Genomic DNA, 27068 nt, shown 5'->3' with positions numbered 1-27068 from the left:
GGTATTGTAACACACCGCCGCCTCCTCCTGTACAGTTCTGTATTGTAACACACTGCCGCCTCCTGCTGTACAGTTCTGGTATTGTAACACACCGCCGCCTCCTTCTGTACAGTTCTGGTATTGTAACACACTGCTGCCTCCTTCTGTACAGTTCTGGTATTGTAACACACCGCCGCCTCCTCCTGTACAGTTCTGTATTGTAACACACTGCCGCCTCCTTCTGTACAGTTCTGTATTGTAACACACCGCCGCCTCCTTCTGTACAGTTCTGGTATTGTAACACACTGCCGCCTCCTTCTGTACAGTTCTGGTATTGTAACACACTGCCGCCTCCTCCTGTACAGTTCTGGTATTGTAACACACCGCCGCCTCCCTCTGTACAGTTCTGTATTGTAACACACTGCCGCCTCCTTCTGTACAGTTCTGGTATTGTAACACACCGCCGCCTCCTCCTGTACAGTTCTGTATTGTAACACACTGCCGCCTCCTGCTGTACAGTTCTGGTATTGTAACACACCGCCGCCTCCTTCTGTACAGTTCTGGTATTGTAACACACCGCTGCCTCCTGCTGTACAGTTCTGGTAATGTAACACACTGCTGCCTCCTTCTGTACAGTTCTGGTATTGTAACACACCGCCGCCTCCTCCTGTACAGTTCTGTATTGTAACACACCGCCGCCTCCTTCTGTACAGTTCTGGTATTGTAACACACCGCCGCCTCCTTCTGTACAGTTCTGGTATTGTAACACACCGCCGCCTCCTTCTGTACAGTTCTGGTATTGTAACACACTGCTGCCTCCTGCTGTACAGTTCTGTATTGTAACACACTGCTGCCTCCTGCTGTACAGTTCTGGTAATGTAACACACTGCCGCCTCCTGCTGTACAGTTCTGTATTGTAACACACTGCTGCCTCCTGCTGTACAGTTCTGGTATTGTAACACACTGCTGCCTCCTGCTGTACAGTTCTGGTAATGTAACACACTGCCGCCTCCCTCTGTACAGTTCTGGTATTGTAACACACTGCCGCCTCCTGCTGTACAGTTCTGGTATTGTAACACACTGCCGCCTCCTGCTGTACAGTTTTGGTATTGTAACACACTGCCCCCTCCTTCTGTACAGTTCTGGTATTGTAACACACTGCCGCCTCCCTCTGTACAGTTCTGGTATTGTAACACACTGCCGCCTCCTGCTGTACAGTTCTGGTATTGTAACACACCGCCGCCTCCTTCTGTACAGTTCTGGTATTGTAACACACTGCCGCCTCCTTCTGTACAGTTCTGGTATTGTAACACACTGCCGCCTCCTCCTGTACAGTTCTGGTATTGTAACACACCGCCGCCTCCCTCTGTACAGTTCTGTATTGTAACACACTGCCGCCTCCTTCTGTACAGTTCTGGTATTGTAACACACCGCCGCCTCCTTCTGTACAGTTCTGGTATTGTAACACACTGCCGCCTCCTTCTGTACAGTTCTGGTATTGTAACACACTGCCGCCTCCTGCTGTACAGTTCTGGTAATGTAACACACTGCCGCCTCCTGCTGTACAGTTCTGGTATTGTAACACACTGCCGCCTCCTGCTGTACAGTTCTGGTATTGTAACACACTGCCGCCTCCTGCTGTACAGTTCTGTATTGTAACACACTGCCGCCTCCTTCTGTACAGTTCTGGTATTGTAACACACTGCCGCCTCCTTCTGTACAGTTCTGGTATTGTAACACACTGCCGCCTCCTCCTGTACAGTTCTGGTATTAAAACACACCGCCGCCTCCCTCTGTACAGTTCTGTATTGTAACACACTGCCGCCTCCTTCTGTACAGTTCTGGTATTGTAACACACCGCCGCCTCCTTCTGTACAGTTCTGGTATTGTAACACACTGCTGCCTCCTTCTGTACAGTTCTGGTATTGTAACACACCGCCGCCTCCTCCTGTACAGTTCTGTATTGTAACACACCGCCGCCTCCTTCTGTACAGTTCTGGTATTGTAACACACTGCTGCCTCCTGCTGTACAGTTCTGGTAATGTAACACACTGCCGCCTCCCTCTGTACAGTTCTGGTATTGTAACACACTGCCGCTTCCTGCTGTACAGTTCTGGTATTGTAACACACTGCAGCCTCCTCCTGTAAGTTCTGTATTGTAACACACTGCCGCCTCCTGCTGTAAAGTTCTGGTATTGTAACACACTGCCGCCTCCTGCTGTACAGTTCTGGTATTGTAACACACCGCCGCCTCCTGCTGTACAGTTCTGGTATTGTAACACACCGCCGCCTCCTGCTGTACAGTTCTGGTATTGTAACACACCGCCGCCTCCTGCTGTACAGTTCTGGTATTGTAACACACTGCCCCCTCCTTCTGTACAGTTCTGGTATTGTAACACACTGCTGCCTCCTTCTGTACAGTTCTGGTATTGTAACACACTGCCGCCTCCTTCTGTACAGTTCTGGTATTGTAACACACTGCCGCCTCCTTCTGTACAGTTCTGGTATTGTAACACACTGCCGCCTCCTGCTGTACAGTTCTGGTAATGTAACACACTGCCGCCTCCTGCTGTACAGTTCTGGTATTGTAACACACTGCCGCCTCCTGCTGTACAGTTCTGGTATTGTAACACACTGCCGCCTCCTGCTGTACAGTTCTGTATTGTAACACACTGCCGCCTCCTTCTGTACAGTTCTGTATTGTAACACACCGCCGCCTCCTTCTGTACAGTTCTGGTATTGTAACACACTGCCGCCTCCTTCTGTACAGTTCTGGTATTGTAACACACCGCCGCCTCCCTCTGTACAGTTCTGTATTGTAACACACTGCCGCCTCCTTCTGTACAGTTCTGGTATTGTAACACACCGCCGCCTCCTCCTGTACAGTTCTGTATTGTAACACACTGCCGCCTCCTGCTGTACAGTTCTGGTATTGTAACACACCGCCGCCTCCTTCTGTACAGTTCTGGTATTGTAACACACCGCTGCCTCCTGCTGTACAGTTCTGGTAATGTAACACACTGCTGCCTCCTTCTGTACAGTTCTGGTATTGTAACACACCGCCGCCTCCTCCTGTACAGTTCTGTATTGTAACACACTGCCGCCTTCTTCTGTACAGTTCTGGTATTGTAACACACCGCTGCCTCCTTCTGTACAGTTCTGGTATTGTAACACACCGCCGCCTCCTTCTGTACAGTTCTGGTATTGTAACACACCGCCGCCTCCTTCTGTACAGTTCTGGTAATGTAACACACTGCCGCCTCCTCCTGTACAGTTCTGGTATTGTAACACACCGCCGCCTCCTTCTGTACAGTTCTGGTATTGTAACACACTGCTGCCTCCTGCTGTACAGTTCTGTATTGTAACACACTGCCGCCTCCTTCTGTACAGTTCTGGTATTGTAATACACTGCTGCCTCCTGCTGTACAGTTCTGGTATTGTAACACACCGCCGCCTCCTTCTGTACAGTTCTGGTATTGTAACACACTGCCGCCTCCTGCTGTACAGTTCTGTATTGTAACACACCGCCGCCTCCTTCTGTACAGTTCTGTATTGTAACACACCGCCGCCTCCTTCTGTACAGTTCTGGTATTGTAACACACCGCCGCCTCCTTCTGTACAGTTCTGGTATTGTAACACACTGCTGCCTCCTGCTGTACAGTTCTGGTAATGTAACACACTGCCGCCTCCCTCTGTACAGTTCTGGTATTGTAACACACTGCCGCCTCCTGCTGTACAGTTCTGGTATTGTAACACACTGCCGCCTCCTCCTGTAAGTTCTGTATTGTAACACACTGCCGCCTCCTGCTGTAACGTTCTGGTATTGTAACACACTGCCGCCTCCTGCTGTACAGTTCTGGTATTGTAACACACCGCCGCCTCCTGCTGTACAGTTCTGGTATTGTAACACACCGCCGCCTCCTGCTGTACAGTTCTGGTATTGTAACACACCGCCGCCTCCTGCTGTACAGTTCTGGTATTGTAACACACTGCCCCCTCCTTCTGTACAGTTCTGGTATTGTAACACACTGCTGCCTCCTTCTGTACAGTTCTGGTATTGTAACACACTGCCGCCTCCTTCTGTACAGTTCTGGTATTGTAACACACTGCCGCCTCCTTCTGTACAGTTCTGGTATTGTAACACACTGCCCCCTCCTTCTGTACAGTTCTGGTATTGTAACACACTGCTGCCTCCTTCTGTACAGTTCTGGTATTGTAACACACTGCCGCCTCCTTCTGTACAGTTCTGGTATTGTAACACACTGCCGCCTCCTTCTGTACAGTTCTGGTATTGTAACACACTGCCGCCTCCTTCTGTACAGTTCTGGTATTGTAACACACTGCCGCCTCCTGCTGTACAGTTCTGGTAATGTAACACACTGCCGCCTCCTGCTGTACAGTTCTGGTATTGTAACACACTGCCGCCTCCTGCTGTACAGTTCTGGTATTGTAACACACTGCCGCCTCCTGCTGTACAGTTCTGTATTGTAACACACTGCCGCCTCCTTCTGTACAGTTCTGTATTGTAACACACCGCCGCCTCCTTCTGTACAGTTCTGGTATTGTAACACACTGCCGCCTCCTTCTGTACAGTTCTGGTATTGTAACACACCGCCGCCTCCCTCTGTACAGTTCTGTATTGTAACACACTGCCGCCTCCTTCTGTACAGTTCTGGTATTGTAACACACTGCCGCCTCCTCCTGTACAGTTCTGTATTGTAACACACCGCCGCCTCCTCCTGTACAGTTCTGTATTGTAACACACTGCCGCCTCCTGCTGTACAGTTCTGGTATTGTAACACACCGCCGCCTCCTTCTGTACAGTTCTGGTATTGTAACACACCGCTGCCTCCTGCTGTACAGTTCTGGTAATGTAACACACTGCTGCCTCCTTCTGTACAGTTCTGGTATTGTAACACACCGCAGCCTCCTCCTGTACAGTTCTGTATTGTAACACACTGCCGCCTTCTTCTGTACAGTTCTGGTATTGTAACACACCGCCGCCTCCTTCTGTACAGTTCTGGTATTGTAACACACCGCCGCCTCCTTCTGTACAGTTCTGGTATTGTAACACACCGCCGCCTCCTTCTGTACAGTTCTGGTAATGTAACACACTGCCGCCTCCTCCTGTACAGTTCTGGTATTGTAACACACCGCCGCCTCCTTCTGTACAGTTCTGGTATTGTAACACACTGCTGCCTCCTGCTGTACAGTTCTGTATTGTAACACACTGCCGCCTCCTTCTGTACAGTTCTGGTATTGTAACACACTGCTGCCTCCTGCTGTACAGTTCTGGTATTGTAACACACCGCCGCCTCCTTCTGTACAGTAATGGTATTGTAACACACTGCCGCCTCCTGCTGTACAGTTCTGGTATTGTAACACACTGCCGCCTCCTCCTGTACAGTTCTGGTATTGTAACACACCGCCGCCTCCCTCTGTACAGTTCTGTTTTGTAACACACTGCCGCCTCCTTCTGTACAGTTCTGGTATTGTAACACACCGCCGCCTCCTCCTGTACAGTTCTGTATTGTAACACACCGCTGCCTCCTTCTGTACAGTTCTGGTATTGTAACACACCGCTGCCTCCTGCTGTACAGTTCTGGTAATGTAACACACTGCTGCCTCCTTCTGTACAGTTCTGGTATTGTAACACACCGCCGCCTCCTTCTGTACAGTTCTGGTATTGTAACACACCGCCGCCTCCTTCTGTACAGTTCTGGTATTGTAACACACTGCTGTCTCCTGCTGTACAGTTCTGTATTGTAACACACTGCTGCCTCCTGCTGTACAGTTCTGGTAATGTAACACACTGCCGCCTCCCTCTGTACATTTCTGTATTGTAACACACTGCTGCCTCCTGCTGTACAGTTCTGTATTGTAACACACCGCCGCCTCCTTCTGTACAGTTCTGGTATTGTAACACACTGCTGCCTCCTGCTGTACAGTTCTGGTAATGTAACACACTGCCGCCTCCCTCTGTACAGTTCTGGTATTGTAACACACTGCCGCCTCCTGCTGTACAGTTCTGGTATTGTAACACACTGCCGCCTCCTGCTGTACAGTTCTGGTATTGTAACACACTGCCGCCTCCTTCTGTACAGTTCTGGTATTGTAACACACTGCCGCCTCCTGCTGTACAGTTCTGGTATTGTAACACACTGCCGCCTCCTGCTGTACAGTTCTGGTATTGTAACACACCGCCCCCTCCTTCTGTACAGTTCTGGTATTGTAACACACTGCCGCCTCCTTCTGTACAGTTCTGGTATTGTAACACACTGCCGCCTCCTTCTGTACAGTTCTGGTATTGTAACACACTGCCGCCTCCTTCTGTACAGTTCTGGTATTGTAACACACTGCCGCCTCCTTCTGTACAGTTCTGGTATTGTAACACACTGCCGCCTCCTGCTGTACAGTTCTGGTAATGTAACACACTGCCGCCTCCTGCTGTACAGTTCTGGTATTGTAACACACTGCCGCCTCCTGCTGTACAGTTCTGGTATTGTAACACACTGCCGCCTCCTGCTGTACAGTTCTGTATTGTAACACACTGCCGCCTCCTTCTGTACAGTTCTGTATTGTAACACACCGCCGCCTCCTTCTGTACAGTTCTGGTATTGTAACACACTGCCGCCTCCTTCTGTACAGTTCTGGTATTGTAACACACTGCCGCCTCCTCCTGTACAGTTCTGGTATTGTAACACACCGCCGCCTCCCTCTGTACAGTTCTGTATTGTAACACACTGCCGCCTCCTTCTGTACAGTTCTGGTATTGTAACACACCGCCGCCTCCTCCTGTACAGTTCTGTATTGTAACACACTGCCGCCTCCTGCTGTACAGTTCTGGTATTGTAACACACCGCCGCCTCCTTCTGTACAGTTCTGGTAATGTAACACACTGCCGCCTCCTCCTGTACAGTTCTGGTATTGTAACACACTGCTGCCTCCTGCTGTACAGTTCTGTATTGTAACACACTGCTGCCTCCTGCTGTACAGTTCTGTATTGTAACACACTGCCGCCTCCTTCTGTACAGTTCTAGTAATGTAACACACTGCCGCCTCCTGCTGTACAGTTCTGGTATTGTAACACACTGCCGCCTCCTCCTGTAAGTTCTGGTATTGTAACACACCGCCGCCTCCTTCTGTACAGTTCTGGTATTGTAACACACTGCCGCCTCCTGCTGTACAGTTCTGGTATTGTAACACACTGCTGCCTCCTGCTGTACAGTTCTGTATTGTAACACACTGCTGCCTCCTGCTGTACAGTTCTGGTAATGTAACACACTGCCGACTCCCTCTGTACAGTTCTGTATTGTAACACACTGCTGCCTCCTGCTGTACAGTTCTGTATTGTAACACACTGCCGCCTCCTTCTGTACAGTTCTAGTAATGTAACACACAGCCGCCTCCTGCTGTACAGTTCTGGTATTGTAACACACTGCCGCCTCCTCCTGTAAGTTCTGGTATTGTAACACACCGCCGCCTCCTTCTGTACAGTTCTGGTATTGTAACACACTGCCGCCTCCTGCTGTACAGTTCTGGTATTGTAACACACTGCTGCCTCCTGCTGTACAGTTCTGTATTGTAACACACTGCTGCCTCCTGCTGTACAGTTCTGGTAATGTAACACACTGCCGACTCCCTCTGTACAGTTCTGTATTGTAACACACTGCTGCCTCCTGCTGTACAGTTCTGTATTGTAACACACCGCCGCCTCCTTCTGTACAGTTCTGGTATTGTAACACACTGCTGCCTCCTGCTGTACAGTTCTGGTAATGTAACACACTGCCGCCTCCCTCTGTACAGTTCTGGTATTGTAACACACTGCCGCCTCCTGCTGTACAGTTCTGGTATTGTAACACACTGCCGCCTCCTCCTGTAAGTTCTGTATTGTAACACACTGCCGCCTCCTGCTGTAAAGTTCTGGTATTGTAACACACTGCCGCCTCCTGCTGTACAGTTCTGGTATTGTAACACACCGCCGCCTCCTGCTGTACAGTTCTGGTATTGTAACACACCGCCGCCTCCTGCTGTACAGTTCTGGTATTGTAACACACCGCCGCCTCCTGCTGTACAGTTCTGGTATTGTAACACACTGCCCCCTCCTTCTGTACAGTTCTGGTATTGTAACACACTGCTGCCTCCTTCTGTACAGTTCTGGTATTGTAACACACTGCCGCCTCCTTCTGTACAGTTCTGGTATTGTAACACACTGCCGCCTCCTTCTGTACAGTTCTGGTATTGTAACACACTGCCGCCTCCTTCTGTACAGTTCTGGTATTGTAACACACTGCCGCCTCCTGCTGTACAGTTCTGGTAATGTAACACACTGCCGCCTCCTGCTGTACAGTTCTGGTATTGTAACACACTGCCGCCTCCTGCTGTACAGTTCTGGTATTGTAAAACACTGCCGCCTCCTGCTGTACAGTTCTGTATTGTAACACACTGCCGCCTCCTTCTGTACAGTTCTGTATTGTAACACACCGCCGCCTCCTTCTGTACAGTTCTGGTATTGTAACACACTGCCGCCTCCTTCTGTACAGTTCTGGTATTGTAACACACCGCCGCCTCCCTCTGTACAGTTCTGTATTGTAACACACTGCCGCCTCCTTCTGTACAGTTCTGGTATTGTAACACACCGCCGCCTCCTTCTGTACAGTTCTGGTATTGTAACACACCGCTGCCTCCTGCTGTACAGTTCTGGTAATGTAACACACTGCTGCCTCCTTCTGTACAGTTCTGGTATTGTAACACACCGCCGCCTCCTCCTGTACAGTTCTGTATTGTAACACACTGCCGCCTTCTTCTGTACAGTTCTGGTATTGTAACACACCGCCGCCTCCTTCTGTACAGTTCTGGTATTGTAACACACCGTCGCCTCCTTCTGTACAGTTCTGGTATTGTAACACACCGCCGCCTCCTTCTGTACAGTTCTGGTAATGTAACACACTGCCGCCTCCTCCTGTACAGTTCTGTATTGTAACACACTGCCGCCTCCTTCTGTACAGTTCTGGTATTGTAACACACTGCTGCCTCCTGCTGTACAGTTCTGGTATTGTAACACACCGCCGCCTCCTTCTGTACAGTTCTGGTATTGTAACACACTGCCGCCTCCTGCTGTACAGTTCTGTATTGTAACACACCGCCGCCTCCTTCTGTACAGTTCTGGTATTGTAACACACTGCCGCCTCCTTCTGTACAGTTCTGGTATTGTAACACACTGCCGCCTCCTCCTGTACAGTTCTGGTATTGTAACACACCGCCGCCTCCCTCTGTACAGTTCTGTATTGTAACACACTGCCGCCTCCTTCTGTACAGTTCTGGTATTGTAACACACCGCCGCCTCCTCCTGTACAGTTCTGTATTGTAACACACTGCCGCCTCCTGCTGTACAGTTCTGGTATTGTAACACACCGCCGCCTCCTTCTGTACAGTTCTGGTATTGTAACACACCGCTGCCTCCTGCTGTACAGTTCTGGTAATGTAACACACTGCTGCCTCTTTCTGTACAGTTCTGGTATTGTAACACACCGCCGCCTCCTCCTGTACAGTTCTGTATTGTAACACACTGCCGCCTCCTTCTGTACAGTTCTGGTATTGTAACACACCGCCGCCTCCTTCTGTACAGTTCTGGTATTGTAACACACCGCCGCCTCCTTCTGTACAGTTCTGGTATTGTAACACACTGCTGCCTCCTGCTGTACAGTTCTGGTAATGTAACACACTGCCGCCTCCCTCTGTACAGTTCTGGTATTGTAACACACTGCCGCCTCCTGCTGTACAGTTCTGGTATTGTAACACACTGCCGCCTCCTCCTGTAAGTTCTGTATTGTAACACACTGCCGCCTCCTGCTGTAAAGTTCTGGTATTGTAACACACTGCCGCCTCCTGCTGTACAGTTCTGGTATTGTAACACACCGCCGCCTCCTGCTGTACAGTTCTGGTATTGTAACACACTGCTGCCTCCTGCTGTACAGTTCTGGTATTGTAACACACTGCCCCCTCCTTCTGTACAGTTCTGGTATTGTAACACACTGCTGCCTCCTTCTGTACAGTTCTGGTATTGTAACACACTGCCGCCTCCTTCTGTACAGTTCTGGTATTGTAACACACTGCCGCCTCCTTCTGTACAGTTCTGGTATTGTAACACACTGCCGCCTCCTTCTGTACAGTTCTGGTATTGTAACACACTGCCGCCTCCTGCTGTACAGTTCTGGTAATGTAACACACTGCCGCCTCCTGCTGTACAGTTCTGGTATTGTAACACACTGCCGCCTCCTGCTGTACAGTTCTGGTATTGTAACACACTGCCGCCTCCTGCTGTACAGTTCTGTATTGTAACACACTGCCGCCTCCTTCTGTACAGTTCTGTATTGTAACACACCGCCGCCTCCTTCTGTACAGTTCTGGTATTGTAACACACTGCCGCCTCCTTCTGTACAGTTCTGGTATTGTAACACACCGCCGCCTCCCTCTGTACAGTTCTGTATTGTAACACACTGCCGCCTCCTTCTGTACAGTTCTGGTATTGTAACACACCGCCGCCTCCTTCTGTACAGTTCTGGTATTGTAACACACCGCTGCCTCCTGCTGTACAGTTCTGGTAATGTAACACACTGCTGCCTCCTTCTGTACAGTTCTGGTATTGTAACACACCGCCGCCTCCTCCTGTACAGTTCTGTATTGTAACACACCGCCGCCTCCTTCTGTACAGTTCTGGTATTGTAACACACCGCCGCCTCCTTCTGTACAGTTCTGGTATTGTAACACACCGCCGCCTCCTTCTGTACAGTTCTGGTAATGTAACACACTGCCGCCTCCTCCTGTACAGTTCTGTATTGTAACACACTGCCGCCTCCTTCTGTACAGTTCTGGTATTGTAACACACTGCTGCCTCCTGCTGTACAGTTCTGGTATTGTAACACACCGCCGCCTCCTTCTGTACAGTTCTGGTATTGTAACACACTGCCGCCTCCTGCTGTACAGTTCTGTATTGTAACACACCGCCGCCTCCTTCTGTACAGTTCTGGTATTGTAACACACTGCCGCCTCCTTCTGTACAGTTCTGGTATTGTAACACACTGCCGCCTCCTCCTGTACAGTTCTGGTATTGTAACACACCGCCGCCTCCCTCTGTACAGTTCTGTATTGTAACACACTGCCGCCTCCTTCTGTACAGTTCTGGTATTGTAACACACCGCCGCCTCCTCCTGTACAGTTCTGTATTGTAACACACTGCCGCCTCCTGCTGTACAGTTCTGGTATTGTAACACACCGCCGCCTCCTTCTGTACAGTTCTGGTATTGTAACACACCGCTGCCTCCTGCTGTACAGTTCTGGTAATGTAACACACTGCTGCCTCTTTCTGTACAGTTCTGGTATTGTAACACACCGCCGCCTCCTCCTGTACAGTTCTGTATTGTAACACACTGCCGCCTCCTTCTGTACAGTTCTGGTATTGTAACACACCGCCGCCTCCTTCTGTACAGTTCTGGTATTGTAACACACCGCCGCCTCCTTCTGTACAGTTCTGGTATTGTAACACACTGCCGCCTCCTCCTGTACAGTTCTGGTATTGTAACACACCGCCGCCTCCTTCTGTACAGTTCTGGTATTGTAACACACCGCCGCCTCCTGCTGTACAGTTCTGGTATTGTAACACACCGCCGCCTCCTTCTGTACAGTTCTGGTATTGTAACACACCGCCGCCTCCTTCTGTACAGTTCTGGTATTGTAACACACCGCCGCCTCCTGCTGTACAGTTCTGTATTGTAACACACTGCCGCCTCCTTCTGTACAGTTCTAGTAATGTAACACACTGCCGCCTCCTGCTGTACAGTTCTGGTATTGTAACACACTGCCGCCTCCTCCTGTAAGTTCTGGTATTGTAACACACTGCTGCCTCCTGCTGTACAGTTCTGTATTGTAACACACTGCCGCCTCCTGCTGTACAGTTCTGGTATTGTAACACACCGCCGCCTCCTCCTGTAAGTTCTGGTATTGTAACACACTGCCGCCTCCTTCTGTACAGTTCTGGTATTGTAACACACTGCCGCCTCCTGCTGTACAGTTCTGGTATTGTAACACACTGCTGCCTCCTGCTGTACAGTTCTGGTAATGTAACACACTGCCGCCTCCCTCTGTACAGTTCTGTATTGTAACACACTGCTGCCTCCTGCTGTACAGTTCTGTATTGTAACACACCGCCGCCTCCTTCTGTACAGTTCTGGTATTGTAACACACTGCTGCCTCCTGCTGTACAGTTCTGGTAATGTAACACACTGCCGCCTCCCTCTGTACAGTTCTGGTATTGTAACACACTGCCGCCTCCTTCTGTACAGTTCTGGTATTGTAACACACTGCCGCCTCCTCCTGTAAGTTCTGTATTGTAACACACTGCCGCCTCCTGCTGTACAGTTCTGGTATTGTAACACACTGCCGCCTCCTGCTGTACAGTTCTGGTATTGTAACACACCGCCGCCTCCTGCTGTACAGTTCTGGTATTGTAACACACCGCCGCCTCCTGCTGTACAGTTCTGGTATTGTAACACACTGCCCCCTCCTTCTGTACAGTTCTGGTATTGTAACACACTGCCGCCTCCTGCTGTACAGTTCTGGTATTGTAACACACTGCCGCCTCCTTCTGTACAGTTCTGGTATTGTAACACACTGCCGCCTCCTTCTGTACAGTTCTGGTATTGTAACACACTGCCGCCTCCTTCTGTACAGTTCTGGTATTGTAACACACTACCGCCTCCTTCTGTACAGTTCTGGTATTGTAACACACTGCCGCCTCCTGCTGTACAGTTCTGGTAATGTAACACACTGCCGACTCCTGCTGTACAGTTCTGGTATTGTAACACACTGCCGCCTCCTGCTGTACAGTTCTGGTATTGTAACACACTGCCGCCTCCTGCTGTACAGTTCTGTATTGTAACACACTGCCGCCTCCTTCTGTACAGTTCTGTATTGTAACACACCGCCGCCTCCTTCTGTACAGTTCTGGTATTGTAACACACTGCCGCCTCCTTCTGTACAGTTCTGGTATTGTAACACACCGCCGCCTCCCTCTGTACAGTTCTGTATTGTAACACACTGCCGCCTCCTTCTGTACAGTTCTGGTATTGTAACACACCGCCGCCTCCTCCTGTACAGTTCTGTATTGTAACACACCGCCGCCTCCTTCTGTACAGTTCTGGTATTGTAACACACCGCTGCCTCCTGCTGTACAGTTCTGGTAATGTAACACACTGCTGCCTCCTTCTGTACAGTTCTGGTATTGTAACACACCGCCTCCTCCTCCTGTACAGTTCTGTATTGTAACACACTGCCGCCTTCTTCTGTACAGTTCTGGTATTGTAACACACCGCCGCCTCCTTCTGTACAGTTCTGGTATTGTAACACACCGCCGCCTCCTTCTGTACAGTTCTGGTATTGTAACACACCGCCGCCTCCTTCTGTACAGTTCTGGTATTGTAACACACCGCCGCCTCCTTCTGTACAGTTCTGGTATTGTAACACACTGCTGCCTCCTGCTGTACAGTTCTGTATTGTAACACACTGCCGCCTCCTGCTGTACAGTTCTGGTATTGTAACACACTGCTGCCTCCTGCTGTACAGTTCTGGTATTGTAACACACTGCTGCCTCCTGCTGTACAGTTCTGTATTGTAACACACCGCCGCCTCCTGCTGTACAGTTCTGGTATTGTAATACACTGCCGCTGTCAGGGATCCCCTCGATCCCCGCCGCGTTGGTCCCGGCGCAGGCGCAGTATGCCGCCCAGCGCAGGGACTCGAGCACTGGTTCCGGGCCGGCCGCGGCGTTCGAGTTCGCGCATGCGCAGTAGAAGCCGCGGCCGCCCGCTGGGCACCAATGGCAGCGCAGGGCGGGATATTTAAACGACCCTGAGCTGTCATTCAGTGCCTTCTGGTCTTTCCTGCATTCTGAATCCTGTGAACCTGTACCCTGTAAGTTATTGACCCGGATTGAACCTGACCTTGCTGTTTTCGCCTGTTCTGACCCTTGCTTTGCCTGACCTCTCTCCTGAATGCCCCCTATTGGATTTGACCTGCTGTTGCTGACCTGGCGTGTGACCCGACCATTCTATGCCCGCTGCCTTGTACCTTGCCGCCCTCTCTGTTACCGACCCGGCCCGTCTGACCCTGCTCATCCATCCATCCATCCCGTGCAGTGGAGTCTTCTGACCTCCTCACATCAGACTCTTCCCCGTGGGAGCCCCTTGCGCATACTACTACCACTGACGGACGCACCCGGTAGTCACGACCTGGTCTCAGGGAGCTCCAAGTCCATCCCCACCATCAGGGGCCCTGGTGAACAAGCACCCTGGGACTTAGACTCCGTGCGCTGGGGACGCCTATTCAGTGGAGTGCTAGTAGTACCGCCGGGCGGTCCCTTACAGCCGCCTCCTGCTGTACAGTTCTGGTATTGTAACACACCGCCGCCTCCTTCTGTACAGTTCTGGTATTGTAACACACTGCTGCCTCCTGCTGTACAGTTCTGGTATTGTAACACACTGCTGCCTCCTTCTGTACAGTTCTGGTATTGTAACACACTGCCGCCTCCTTCTGTACAGTTCTGGTATTGTAACACACTGCCGCCTCCTTCTGTACAGTTCTGGTATTGTAACACACTGCCGCCTCCCTCTGTACAGTTCTGTATTGTAACACACTGCTGCCTCCTGCTGTACAGTTCTGTATTGTAACACACTGCCGCCTCCTTCTGTACAGTTCTAGTAATGTAACACACTGCCGCCTCCTCCTGTAAGTTCTGTATTGTAACACACCGCCGCCTCCTGCTGTACAGTTCTGGTATTGTAACACACTGCCGCCTCCTTCTGTACAGTTCTGGTATTGTAACACACTGCCGCCTCCTGCTGTACAGTTCTGGTATTGTAACACACTGCTGCCTCCTGCTGTACAGTTCTGTATTGTAACACACTGCTGCCTCCTGCTGTACAGTTCTGGTAATGTAACACACTGCCGACTCCCTCTGTACAGTTCTGTATTGTAACACACTGCTGCCTCCTGCTGTACAGTTCTGTATTGTAACACACCGCCGCCTCCTTCTGTACAGTTCTGGTATTGTAACACACTGCTGCCTCCTGCTGTACAGTTCTGGTAATGTAACACACTGCCGCCTCCCTCTGTACAGTTCTGGTATTGTAACACACTGCCGCCTCCTGCTGTACAGTTCTGGTATTGTAACACACTGCCGCCTCCTCCTGTACAGTTCTGTATTGTAACACACTGCCGCCTTCTTCTGTACAGTTCTGGTATTGTAACACACCGCCGCCTCCTTCTGTACAGTTCTGGTATTGTAACACACCGCCGCCTCCTTCTGTACAGTTCTGGTATTGTAACACACCGCCGCCTCCTTCTGTACAGTTCTGGTATTGTAACACACTGCTGCCTCCTGCTGTACAGTTCTGTATTGTAACACACTGCCGCCTCCTTCTGTACAGTTCTGGTATTGTAACACACCGCCGCCTCCTTCTGTACAGTTCTGGTATTGTAACACACCGCCGCCTCCTGCTGTACAGTTCTGTATTGTAACACACTGCCGCCTCCTTCTGTACAGTTCTAGTAATGTAACACACTGCCGCCTCCTGCTGTACAGTTCTGGTATTGTAACACACTGCCGCCTCCTCCTGTAAGTTCTGGTATTGTAACACACTGCTGCCTCCTGCTGTACAGTTCTGTATTGTAACACACTGCCGCCTCCTGCTGTACAGTTCTGGTATTGTAACACACCGCCGCCTCCTCCTGTAAGTTCTGGTATTGTAACACACTGCCGCCTCCTTCTGTACAGTTCTGGTATTGTAACACACTGCCGCCTCCTGCTGTACAGTTCTGGTATTGTAACACACTGCTGCCTCCTGCTGTACAGTTCTGGTAATGTAACACACTGCCGCCTCCCTCTGTACAGTTCTGTATTGTAACACACTGCTGCCTCCTGCTGTACAGTTCTGTATTGTAACACACCGCCGCCTCCTTCTGTACAGTTCTGGTATTGTAACACACTGCTGCCTCCTGCTGTACAGTTCTGGTAATGTAACACACTGCCGCCTCCCTCTGTACAGTTCTGGTATTGTAACACACTGCCGCCTCCTTCTGTACAGTTCTGGTATTGTAACACACTGCCGCCTCCTCCTGTAAGTTCTGTATTGTAACACACTGCCGCCTCCTGCTGTACAGTTCTGGTATTGTAACACACTGCCGCCTCCTGCTGTACAGTTCTGGTATTGTAACACACCGCCGCCTCCTGCTGTACAGTTCTGGTATTGTAACACACCGCCGCCTCCTGCTGTACAGTTCTGGTATTGTAACACACTGCCCCCTCCTTCTGTACAGTTCTGGTATTGTAACACACTGCCGCCTCCTGCTGTACAGTTCTGGTATTGTAACACACTGCCGCCTCCTTCTGTACAGTTCTGGTATTGTAACACACTGCCGCCTCCTTCTGTACAGTTCTGGTATTGTAACACACTGCCGCCTCCTTCTGTACAGTTCTGGTATTGTAACACACTACCGCCTCCTTCTGTACAGTTCTGGTATTGTAACACACTGCCGCCTCCTGCTGTACAGTTCTGGTAATGTAACACACTGCCGACTCCTGCTGTACAGTTCTGGTATTGTAACACACTGCCGCCTCCTGCTGTACAGTTCTGGTATTGTAACACACTGCCGCCTCCTGCTGTACAGTTCTGTATTGTAACACACTGCCGCCTCCTTCTGTACAGTTCTGTATTGTAACACACCGCCGCCTCCTTCTGTACAGTTCTGGTATTGTAACACACTGCCGCCTCCTTCTGTACAGTTCTGGTATTGTAACACACCGCCGCCTCCCTCTGTACAGTTCTGTATTGTAACACACTGCCGCCTCCTTCTGTACAGTTCTGGTATTGTAACACACCGCCGCCTCCTCCTGTACAGTTCTGTATTGTAACACACCGCCGCCTCCTTCTGTACAGTTCTGGTATTGTAACACACCGCTGCCTCCTGCTGTACAGTTCTGGTAATGTAACACACTGCTGCCTCCTTCTGTACAGTTCTGGTATTGTAACACACCGCCTCCTCCTCCTGTACAGTTCTGTATTGTAACACACTGCCGCCTTCTTCTGTACAGTTCTGGTATTGTAACACACCGCCGCCTCCTTCTGTACAGTTCTGGTATTGTAACACACCGCCGCCTCCTTCTGTACAGTTCTGGTATTGTAACACACCGCCGCCTCCTTCTGTACAGTTCTGGTATTGTAACACACCGCCGCCTCCTTCTGTACAGTTCTGGTATTGTAACACACTGCTGCCTCCTGCTGTACAGTTCTGTATTGTAACACACTGCCGCCTCCTGCTGTACAGTTCTGGTATTGTAACACACTGCTGCCTCCTGCTGTACAGTTCTGGTATTGTAACACACTGCTGCCTCCTGCTGTACAGTTCTGTATTGTAACACACCGCCGCCTCCTGCTGTACAGTTCTGGTATTGTAATACACTGCCGCTGTCAGGGATCCCCTCGATCCCCGCCGCGTTGGTCCCGGCGCAGGCGCAGTATGCCGCCCAGCGCAGGGACTCGAGCACTGGTTCCGGGCCGGCCGCGGCGTTCGAGTTCGCGCATGCGCAGTAGAAGCCGCGGCCGCCCGCTGGGCACCAATGGCAGCGCAGGGCGGGATATTTAAACGACCCTGAGCTGTCATTCAGTGCCTTCTGGTCTTTCCTGCATTCTGAATCCTGTGAACCTGTACCCTGTAAGTTATTGACCCGGATTGAACCTGACCTTGCTGTTTTCGCCTGTTCTGACCCTTGCTTTGCCTGACCTCTCTCCTGAATGCCCCCTATTGGATTTGACCTGCTGTTGCTGACCTGGCGTGTGACCCGACCATTCTATGCCCGCTGCCTTGTACCTTGCCGCCCTCTCTGTTACCGACCCGGCCCGTCTGACCCTGCTCATCCATCCATCCATCCCGTGCAGTGGAGTCTTCTGACCTCCTCACATCAGACTCTTCCCCGTGGGAGCCCCTTGCGCATACTACTACCACTGACGGACGCACCCGGTAGTCACGACCTGGTCTCAGGGAGCTCCAAGTCCATCCCCACCATCAGGGGCCCTGGTGAACAAGCACCCTGGGACTTAGACTCCGTGCGCTGGGGACGCCTATTCAGTGGAGTGCTAGTAGTACCGCCGGGCGGTCCCTTACAGCCGCCTCCTGCTGTACAGTTCTGGTATTGTAACACACCGCCGCCTCCTTCTGTACAGTTCTGGTATTGTAACACACTGCTGCCTCCTGCTGTACAGTTCTGGTATTGTAACACACTGCTGCCTCCTTCTGTACAGTTCTGGTATTGTAACACACTGCCGCCTCCTTCTGTACAGTTCTGGTATTGTAACACACTGCCGCCTCCTTCTGTACAGTTCTGGTATTGTAACACACTGCCGCCTCCCTCTGTACAGTTCTGTATTGTAACACACTGCTGCCTCCTGCTGTACAGTTCTGTATTGTAACACACTGCCGCCTCCTTCTGTACAGTTCTAGTAATGTAACACACTGCCGCCTCCTCCTGTAAGTTCTGTATTGTAACACACCGCCGCCTCCTGCTGTACAGTTCTGGTATTGTAACACACTGCCGCCTCCTTCTGTACAGTTCTGGTATTGTAACACACTGCCGCCTCCTGCTGTACAGTTCTGGTATTGTAACACACTGCTGCCTCCTGCTGTACAGTTCTGTATTGTAACACACTGCTGCCTCCTGCTGTACAGTTCTGGTAATGTAACACACTGCCGACTCCCTCTGTACAGTTCTGTATTGTAACACACTGCTGCCTCCTGCTGTACAGTTCTGTATTGTAACACACCGCCGCCTCCTTCTGTACAGTTCTGGTATTGTAACACACTGCTGCCTCCTGCTGTACAGTTCTGGTAATGTAACACACTGCCGCCTCCCTCTGTACAGTTCTGGTATTGTAACACACTGCCGCCTCCTGCTGTACAGTTCTGGTATTGTAACACACTGCCGCCTCCTCCTGTAAGTTCTGTATTGTAACACACTGCCGCCTCCTGCTGTAAAGTTCTGGTATTGTAACACACTGCCGCCTCCTGCTGTACAGTTCTGGTATTGTAACACACCGCCGCCTCCTGCTGTACAGTTCTGGTATTGTAACACACCGCCGCCTCCTGCTGTACAGTTCTGGTATTGTAACACACCGCCGCCTCCTGCTGTACAGTTCTGGTATTGTAACACACTGCCCCCTCCTTCTGTACAGTTCTGGTATTGTAACACACTGCTGCCTCCTTCTGTACAGTTCTGGTATTGTAACACACTGCCGCCTCCTTCTGTACAGTTCTGGTATTGTAACACACTGCCGCCTCCTTCTGTACAGTTCTGGTATTGTAACACACCGCCGCCTCCTTCTGTACAGTTCTGGTATTGTAACACACTGCCGCCTCCTTCTGTACAGTTCTGGTATTGTAACACACTGCCGCCTCCTTCTGTACAGTTCTGGTATTGTAACACACTGCCGCCTCCTTCTGTACAGTTCTGGTATTGTAACACACTGCCGCCTCCTGCTGTACAGTTCTGGTAATGTAACACACTGCCGCCTCCTGCTGTACAGTTCTGGTATTGTAACACACTGCCGCCTCCTGCTGTACAGTTCTGGTATTGTAACACACTGCCGCCTCCTGCTGTACAGTTCTGTATTGTAACACACTGCCGCCTCCTTCTGTACAGTTCTGTATTGTAACACACCGCCGCCTCCTTCTGTACAGTTCTGGTATTGTAACACACTGCCGCCTCCTTCTGTACAGTTCTGGTATTGTAACACACCGCCGCCTCCCTCTGTACAGTTCTGTATTGTAACACACTGCCGCCTCCTTCTGTACAGTTCTGGTATTGTAACACACCGCCGCCTCCTTCTGTACAGTTCTGGTATTGTAACACACCGCTGCCTCCTGCTGTACAGTTCTGGTAATGTAACACACTGCTGCCTCCTTCTGTACAGTTCTGGTATTGTAACACACCGCCGCCTCCTCCTGTACAGTTCTGTATTGTAACACACTGCCGCCTTCTTCTGTACAGTTCTGGTATTGTAACACACCGCCGCCTCCTTCTGTACAGTTCTGGTATTGTAACACACCGCCGCCTCCTTCTGTACAGTTCTGGTATTGTAACACACCGCCGCCTCCTTCTGTACAGTTCTGGTATTGTAACACACTGCTGCCTCCTGCTGTACAGTTCTGTATTGTAACACACTGCCGCCTCCTTCTGTACAGTTCTGGTATTGTAACACACTGCTGCCTCCTGCTGTACAGTTCTGGTATTGTAACACACCGCCGCCTCCTTCTGTACAGTTCTGGTATTGTAACACACTGCCGCCTCCTCCTGTACAGTTCTGGTATTGTAACACACCGCCGCCTCCCTCTGTACAGTTCTGTATTGTAACACACTGCCGCCTCCTTCTGTACAGTTCTGGTATTGTAACACACTGCCGCCTCCTGCTGTACAGTTCTGGTATTGTAACACACCGCCGCCTCCTTCTGTACAGTTCTGGTATTGTAACACACCGCTGCCTCCTGCTGTACAGTTCTGGTAATGTAACACACTGCTGCCTCCTTCTGTACAGTTCTGGTATTGTAACACACCGCTGCCTCCTCCTGTACAGTTCTGTATTGTAACACACTGCCGCCTCCTTCTGTACAGTTCTGGTATTGTAACACACCGCCGCCTCCTTCTGTACAGTTCTGGTATTGTAACACACCGCCGCCTCCTTCTGTACAGTTCTGGTAATGTAACACACTGCCGCCTCCTCCTGTACAGTTCTGGTATTGTAACACACCGCCGCCTCCTTCTGTACAGTTCTGGTATTGTAACACACCGCCGCCTCCTGCTGTACAGTTCTGGTATTGTAACACACCGCCGCCTCCTTCTGTACAGTTCTGGTATTGTAACACACCGCCGCCTCCTTCTGTACAGTTCTGGTATTGTAACACACCGCCGCCTCCTGCTGTACAGTTCTGTATTGTAACACACTGCTGCCTCCTGCTGTACAGTTCTGTATTGTAACACACTGCCGCCTCCTTCTGTACAGTTCTAGTAATGTAACACACTGCCGCCTCCTGCTGTACAGTTCTGGTATTGTAACACACTGCCGCCTCCTCCTGTAAGTTCTGGTATTGTAACACACTGCTGCCTCCTGCTGTACAGTTCTGTATTGTAACACACTGCCGCCTCCTGCTGTACAGTTCTGGTATTGTAACACACTGCCGCCTCCTCCTGTAAGTTCTGGTATTGTAACACACTGCCGCCTCCTTCTGTACAGTTCTGGTATTGTAACACACTGCCGCCTCCTGCTGTACAGTTCTGGTATTGTAACACACTGCTGCCTCCTGCTGTACAGTTCTGTATTGTAACACACTGCTGCCTCCTGCTGTACAGTTCTGGTAATGTAACACACTGCCGCCTCCCTCTGTACAGTTCTGTATTGTAACACACTGCTGCCTCCTGCTGTACAGTTCTGTATTGTAACACACCGCCGCCTCCTTCTGTACAGTTCTGGTATTGTAACACACTGCTGCCTCCTGCTGTACAGTTCTGGTAATGTAACACACTGCCGCCTCCCTCTGTACAGTTCTGGTATTGTAACACACTGCCGCCTCCTGCTGTACAGTTCTGGTATTGTAACACACTGCCGCCTCCTCCTGTAAGTTCTGTATTGTAACACACTGCCGCCTCCTGCTGTACAGTTCTGGTATTGTAACACACTGCCGCCTCCTGCTGTACAGTTCTGGTATTGTAACACACCGCCGCCTCCTGCTGTACAGTTCTGGTATTGTAACACACCGCCGCCTCCTGCTGTACAGTTCTGGTATTGTAACACACTGCCCCCTCCTTCTGTACAGTTCTGGTATTGTAACACACTGCCGCCTCCTGCTGTACAGTTCTGGTATTGTAACACACTGCCGCCTCCTTCTGTACAGTTCTGGTATTGTAACACACTGCCGCCTCCTTCTGTACAGTTCTGGTATTGTAACACACTGCCGCCTCCTTCTGTACAGTTCTGGTATTGTAACACACTACCGCCTCCTTCTGTACAGTTCTGGTATTGTAACACACTGCCGCCTCCTGCTGTACAGTTCTGGTAATGTAACACACTGCCGCCTCCTGCTGTACAGTTCTGGTATTGTAACACACTGCCGCCTCCTGCTGTACAGTTCTGGTATTGTAACACACTGCCGCCTCCTGCTGTACAGTTCTGTATTGTAACACACTGCCGCCTCCTTCTGTACAGTTCTGTATTGTAACACACCGCCGCCTCCTTCTGTACAGTTCTGGTATTGTAACACACTGCCGCCACCCTCTGTACAGTTCTGGTATTGTAACACACCGCCGCCTCCCTCTGTACAGTTCTGTATTGTAACACACTGCCGCCTCCTTCTGTACAGTTCTGGTATTGTAACACACCGCCGCCTCCTCCTGTACAGTTCTGGTATTGTAACACACCGCCGCCTCCTTCTGTACAGTTCTGGTAATGTAACACACTGCTGCCTCCTTCTGTACAGTTCTGGTATTGTAACACACCGCCTCCTCCTCCTGTACAGTTCTGTATTGTAACACACTGCCGCCTTCTTCTGTACAGTTCTGGTATTGTAACACACCGCCGCCTCCTTCTGTACAGTTCTGGTATTGTAACACACCGCCGCCTCCTTCTGTACAGTTCTGGTATTGTAACACACCGCCGCCTCCTTCTGTACAGTTCTGGTAATGTAACACACTGCCGCCTCCTCCTGTACAGTTCTGGTATTGTAACACACTGCCGCCTCCTTCTGTACAGTTCTGGTATTGTAACACACTGCTGCCTCCTGCTGTACAGTTCTGGTATTGTAACACACTGCTGCCTCCTGCTGTACAGTTCTGTATTGTAACACACCGCCGCCTCCTTCTGTACAGTTCTGGTATTGTAACACACTGCTGCCTCCTTCTGTCCAGTTCTGTATTGTAACACACTGCCGCCTTCTTCTGTACAGTTCTGGTATTGTAACACACTGCTGCCTCCTGCTGTACAGTTCTGTATTGTAACACACTGCTGCCTCCTGCTGTACAGTTCTGGTATTGTAATACACTGACGCCTCCTGCGGTACAGTTCTGGTATTGTAACACACCGCCGCCTCCTTCTGTACAGTTCTGGTATTGTAACACACTGCTGCCTCCTGCTGTACAGTTCTGGTATTGTAACACACTGCTGCCTCCTTCTGTACAGTTCTGGTATTGTAACACACTGCCGCCTCCTTCTGTTCAGTTCTGGTATTGTAACACACTGCCGCCTCCTTCTGTACAGTTCTGGTATTGTAACACACTGCCGCCTCCCTCTGTACAGTTCTGTATTGTAACACACTGCTGCCTCCTGCTGTACAGTTCTGTATTGTAACACACTGCCGCCTCCTTCTGTACAGTTCTAGTAATGTAACACACTGCCGCCTCCTCCTGTAAGTTCTGTATTGTAACACACCGCCGCCTCCTGCTGTACAGTTCTGGTATTGTAACACACTGCCGCCTCCTCCTGTAAGTTCTGTATTGTAACACACCGCCGCCTCCTGTTGTACAGTTCTGGTATTGTAACACACTGCCGCCTTCTTCTGTACAGTTCTGGTATTGTAACACACCGCCGCCTCCTTCTGTACAGTTCTGGTATTGTAACACACTGCTGCCTCCTGCTGTAAAGTTCTGGTAATGTAACACACTGCCGCCTCCCTCTGTGCAGTTCTGTATTGTAACACACTGCCGCCTCCTTCTGTACAGTTCTGTATTGTAACACACCGCCGCCTCCTTCTGTACAGTTCTGGTATTGTAACACACTGCTGCCTCCTGCTGTACAGTTCTGGTAATGTAACACACTGCCGCCTCCCTCTGTACAGTTCTGGTATTGTAACACACTGCCGCCTCCTCCTGTAAGTTCTGTATTGTAACACACCGCCGCCTCCTTCTGTACAGTTCTGGTATTGTAACACACTGCTGCCTCCTTCTGTACAGTTCTGGTATTGTAACACACCGCCGCCTCCTTCTGTACAGTTCTGGTATTGTAACACACTGCTTCCTCCTTCTGTACAGTTCTGGTATTGTAATACACTGCCGCCTCCTGCTGTACAGTTCTGGTATTGTAACACACTGCCGCCTCCTTCTGTACAGTTCTGGTATTGTAACACACTGCCGCCTCCTGCTGTACAGTTCTGGTAATGTAACACACTGCCGCCTCCTTCTGTACAGTTCTGGTATTGTAACACACCGCCGCCTCCTTCTGTACAGTTCTGGTATTGTAACACACCGCCGCCTCCTTCTGTACAGTTCTGGTATTGTAACACACTGCTGCCTCCTCCTGTACAGTTCTGGTATTGTAACACACTGCTGCCTCCTGCTGTACAGTTCTGTATTGTAACACACTGCCGCTTCCCTCTGTACAGTTCTGGTATTGTAAAACACTGCTGCCTCCTGCTGTACAGTTCTGTATTGTAACACACTGCCGCCTTCTTCTGTACAGTTCTGGTATTGTAACACACTGCCGCCTCCCTCTGTACAGTTCTGGTAATGTAACACACTGCTGCCTCCTGCTGTACAGTTCTGTATCGTAACACACTGCTGCCTCCTGCTGTACAGTTCTGGTATTGTAACACACCGCCGCCTCCCTCTGTACAGTTCTGGTATTGTAACACAGTGCTGCCTCCTGCTGTACAGTTCTGGTATTGTAACACACCGCCGCCTCCTTCTGTACAGTTCTGGTTTTGTAACACACTGCCGCCTCCCTCTGTACAGTTCTGTATTGTAACACACTGCTGCCTACTGCTGTACAGTTCTGTATTGTAACACACTGCCGCCTCATTCTGTACAGTTCTAGTAATGTAACACACTGCCGCACTCCTGCTGTACAGTTCTAGTAATGTAACACACTGCCGCCTCCTCATGTAAGTTATGTATTGTAACACACCGCCGCCTCCTGTTGTACAGTTCTGGTATTGTAACACACTGCTGCCTCCTTCTGTACAGTTCTGGTATTGTAACACACCGCTGCCTCCTTCTGTACAGTTCTGGTATTGTAACACACCGCCGCCTCCTTCTGTACAGTTCTGGTATTGTAACACACTGCCGCCTTCTTCTGTACAGTTCTGGTATTGTAACACACTGCTGCCTCCTGCTGTACAGTTCTGGTAATGTAACACACTGCCGCCTCCCTCTGTGCAGTTCTGTATTGTAACACACTGCTGCCTCCTGCTGTACAGTTCTGTATTGTAACACACCGCCGCCTCCTTCTGTACAGTTCTGGTATTGTAACACACTGCTGCCTCCTGCTGTACAGTTCTGGTATTGTAACACACTGCCGCCTCCTGCTGTACAGTTCTGGTATTGTAACACACTGCCGCCTCCTGCTGTACAGTTCTGGTATTTTAACACACTGCCGCCTCCTGCTGTACAGTTCTGGTATTGTAACACACTGCCGCCTCCTTCTGTACATTTCTGGTATTGTAATACACTGTCGCCTCCTGCTGTACAGTTCTGGTATTGTAACACACTGCCGCCTCCTGCTGTACAGTTCTGGTATTGTAACACACTGCCGCCTCCTGCTGTACAGTTCTGGTATTTTAACACACCGCTGCCTCCTGCTGTACAGTTCTGGTATTGTAACACACTGCCGCCTCCTTCTGTACATTTCTGGTATTGTAACACACTGCCGCCTCCTCCTGTAAGTTCTGTATTGTAACACACCGCCGCCTCCTGTTGTACAGTTCTGGTATTGTAACACACTGCTGCCTCCTTCTGTACAGTTCTGGTATTGTAACACACCGCCGCCTCCTTCTGTACAGTTCTGGTATTGTAACACACTGCCGCCTCCTTCTGTACAGTTCTGGTATTGTAACACACTGCTGCCTCCTTCTGTACGGTTCTGGTATTGTAACACTGCCGCCCCCTCCTGTACAGTTCTGGTATTGTAACACACTGCCGCCTCCTTCTGTACAGTTCTGGTATTGTAACACACTGCCGCCTCCTGCTGTACAGTTCTGGTATTCTAACACTGCCGCCCCCTCCTGTACAGTTCTGGTATTGTAACACACTGCCGCCTCCTGCTGTTCAGTTCTATTATGACAGCTTCTTCTTAATGGGGAATTGGTATATTGTAATGTATTCAGCTTTTAGGGCCCATTTATAAAGCAGAAACCAGCTATCTGGGATGCAGTCAAAATGGAATCCAAAAAAGTACTGAACAGAAGCACTCTATTCATGGTGTGAAAAATGTTATGTCTGGAGATCCGGATAAAAGTTAAACTGACAGAAACATTAAAGACCTTTTACTTCTGACCGCTTATTGGACTCGTCTCCACTGCAATCATAAAACTGAATATCAACCTTGTAAACTGGAAGAAGGCAACTAAATTTGAGTTTTCCCCACATACAGGTATAAGCTCTCACCTGGGTGTGACCCCCTCCACAGACATCATACACCACACCGGTGTCAGCTCTCACCTGGGTGTGACCCCCTCCACAGACATCATACACCACACCGGTATCAGCTCTCACCTGGGTGTGGCCTCCTCCACAGACATCATACACCACACCGGTGTCAGCTCTCACCTGGGTGTGACCTCCTCCACAGACATCATACACCATACCGGTGTCAGCTCTCACCTGGGTGTGACCCCCCTCCACAGACATCATACAACATACCGGTGTCAGCTCTCACCTGGGTGCGACCCCCTCCACAGACATCATACACCATACCGGTGTCAGCTCTCACCTGGGTGCGACCCCCTCCACAGACATCATACACCATACCGGTGTCAGCTCTCACCTGGGTGCGACCCCCTCCACAGACATCATACACCATACCGGTGTCAGCTCTCACCTGGGTGTGACCCCCTCCACAGACATCATAAACATATTGGTGTCAGCTCACACCTGGGTACTACCCCCTCCACAGACATCATACACCATACCGGTGTCATCTCTCACCTGGGTGTGACCCTCCTCCACAGACATCATACACCATATCGGTGTCAGCTCTCACCTGGGTGTGACCCCCTCCACAGAC

General features: G+C 50.5%; 1 protein-coding gene across 1 annotated transcript in view; it reads right to left on the bottom strand.

Annotated features, from left to right (window-relative positions):
• The window catches only part of LOC149437133 (uncharacterized), a 150243-nt gene that overhangs the window by 30872 nt on the left and 92303 nt on the right, over positions 1-27068 (bottom strand). The gene's annotated exons all lie outside the window — the stretch shown is intronic.

The sequence above is a fragment of the Staurois parvus genome, unplaced genomic scaffold (genome assembly GCF_062004578.1).
Source record: "Staurois parvus isolate SC_StPar_1 unplaced genomic scaffold, SC_StPar_1.0 ptg001307l, whole genome shotgun sequence".
NCBI lineage: Eukaryota > Metazoa > Chordata > Amphibia > Anura > Ranidae > Staurois > Staurois parvus.
Note: the sequence above shows the minus strand (reverse complement) of the source record. Positions and strands in the feature narration are given on the sequence as shown.